Source organism: Mus pahari, chromosome 21 (genome assembly GCF_900095145.1).
Source record: "Mus pahari chromosome 21, PAHARI_EIJ_v1.1, whole genome shotgun sequence".
NCBI classification, from domain to species: domain Eukaryota; kingdom Metazoa; phylum Chordata; class Mammalia; order Rodentia; family Muridae; genus Mus; species Mus pahari.
Genome location: NC_034610.1, coordinates 2,865,616 through 2,868,377, shown reverse-complemented (window position 1 = coordinate 2,868,377; position 2,762 = coordinate 2,865,616). Strand labels below are relative to the sequence as shown.

Sequence of the window (2,762 nt, the reverse complement as noted above, 5' to 3'; positions counted from 1 at the left end):
CTCCACCGAGGCCACCCCAGAGACACACATCCTCCACCAAGGCCACCCCAGGGATACATATCCTCCACCAAGGCCACCTCAGGGATACACATTCTCCACCAAGGCCACCTCAGGGATACACATTCTCCACCAAGACCACCCCAGAGATGCACATTCTCCAGGAAGGCCACACCTCCTGAACATCCAAAAACAGAGCCACCAACCGAGGACTAGCTGTTCAAATATATGAGACTATGAGGAACATTCTCATTCAAACCATCACATATAAATACACACACATGCAGATATGCATATAGATTCATGCATATCTATACATATATTAGAAACTATGAATTGACACTTGAAGTCTTTAAATCAGCAGCTTTATTTATTATTTATTTATTCAGTGATGGGGTCTCCGTACTCCTGCCTGGCTGGGAATTCACTATATAGCCCAGGCTATTCTGGAACTCACAAATCTACCGGCCTGGGACTAAAGACATGTCTGAATGTTTCGGTTGTATGTATGTACATGTGCACCACATGTACATCTGGTGCTATGGAAGCCAGGCGATACTGGATCTACTGAAGCTGGAGATAACTATTGTGAGCTGCCTTATGGGTGCTGGGAATTGAACCCGTGTCCTCCGGAAGGGCAGCCAGTGCTCTTAACATCCGATCTGTCTCTTCAGTCCCAGATCGGTAGAGTTTAATTTTAATGAAATCAAATCCAGAATCAGAGAACTTTCTGAAAGCATGAAATGACCAGTATATTACTGCCCTGTTAGAACTAAGTGTGGCCTGTTACATCCGCACGGTTTGCAGCTCTTGGGAGGCCTCAGAGCTGTTCTTTATTTTCCTTCCTCTTTCATATCATGAGTGCTCCCTCCTCTTTCTCCCTCCTCACCCCCAGGCTGGCCTTGAACTCACCCAGTAGCTGCGGTTGACCCTGAACTCCTGATAGTCCTGTAATTCCACCTCTGCCTGCTGAGTTCTAGACCTATAACCAGGCAGCACCATTTTTTTTTTAAATATATCTTCTTAAGGCAGACATTTATATTTGATTTGAACCTTGCTTTTTCAGTTGTCTGAGCTGGAATAAATTTTTTGGTTTTTGGTTTTTGGTTTTTTGAGACAGGGTTTCTCTATGTAGCCTTGGAACTCACTCTGTAGACCAGGCTGGCCTTGAACTCAGAAATCCGCCTGCCTCTGCCTCCCAAGTGCTGGGATTAAAGGTGTGCGCCACCACGCCCAGCTTGGAATAAGATTTTTAGTTTGTATCTGTGAAAGCCTGGGCCTTTCAGTAGACCCAGTGTGCACACATAACTAACAGCTATTTTCACACTCTCCTGCTCCTGGTGCAGATGTGCTGAGGACCCGTGATGCTGGGAGGTCGGTTCCGTTAACAGCAGTGCATTACCATCGTCTCAGCAATTACCAGAATAGACTCGCAGTGTTCTCACTACCAAAAGCCTGGTATACGCAGCAATGTACACTGTATATAGGTTTGAAACCAGTGCCGTGGGCTGGCGAGGTTGTTCAGTAGGTTAGGATACCTCCTGCCAAGCCTGATGATGAGAGTTCTATCCCCAGAACCCAGAACTGACTCCACAGATGAGCCTGACCTACCTGCAAATGCACCAACCGACACGCTCACATACACACAAAAACTCATGCTGCATATCGCTACAGACACACACACAATTTTTTTTTAAAGATTTATTTATTTATTATATGTAAGTACACTGTAGCTGTCTTCAGACACTCCAGAAGAGAGAGTCAGATCTCATTACAGATGGTTGTGAGCCACCATGTGGTTGCTGGGATTTGAACTCAGGACCTTCGGAAGAGCAGTCGGGTGTTCTTACCCACTGAGCCATCTCACCAGCCCACACACAATTTTTATTTGTAAAATAAACAGTATGCCACAGGGCTGGAGAAATGGCTTAGTTAGCTAAGGCGTAAGACAAAAAATTACACTTGCAAGAAGAAATGAGCAATTTGCAGAAAACCAAAGTTGCTGTTGCTATATCAGACTATGCCTGAACCCCATGTCATTACTGCGCTCATTAACTGAAAATTGTGCCATAGTCTGAAGGAAGTGTGCGCCTGCCAAACAGGCAACCCAGCTGTGGGGAAGAGGGGACACTTGGAGATGGTGCCCTCATACAGGTCGGTGCTGATTGGTGGAGCCAGGCTGAGAGATCATCATCAGCTCAGAGCTGTGATGTGACCTGACTGACATCATATAGGGGACAGAGATTCAGTCCCAAGTCTCTCTGACCCCGCGGCCCAGACTCTGCTGTAATATATATGAACATTATATATACATACATATACATATATATATATATATATATACATATACATATATGTATATACACACACGCACACACACGCACACACGCAGGCACTTGAGCATACTTAAAATAGACACAGCAAAAACAGTTGAACCTAGCTTTTGTCCAGCCCCCTCCCTCACTCATCTGTCTCCTGAGAGCTAATGACACGGGTGAGGTTGGTGTCCTGAATCTTTTCAGATCTTCCAGTGTTCTTGTGTACATATGTGCACGTTTATACATATGCTGAAATCATACTGTTAGCTACACTTCCTCTGTTTCTTTTTAAAATAAAAAAATTTTTTCCTTTCTGAATTCTAGGTGTGATAAGCAGTTCATCAAATTCACTCATTAAGAAATAGCTTCCTGCTCGGCAGTGGTGGCGCACGCCTTTAATCCCAGCACTTGGGAAGCAGAGGCAGGTGGATTTCTGAGTTCGAGGCC

The 2,762-nt window shown here is 45.0% G+C and overlaps 1 protein-coding gene across 4 annotated transcripts in view; it reads left to right on the top strand.

The window, feature by feature from the left end:
* Serac1 (serine active site containing 1) overlaps positions 1-2,762 on the top strand; it is a 36,840-nt gene that overhangs the window by 20,752 nt on the left and 13,326 nt on the right. The gene's annotated exons all lie outside the window — the stretch shown is intronic.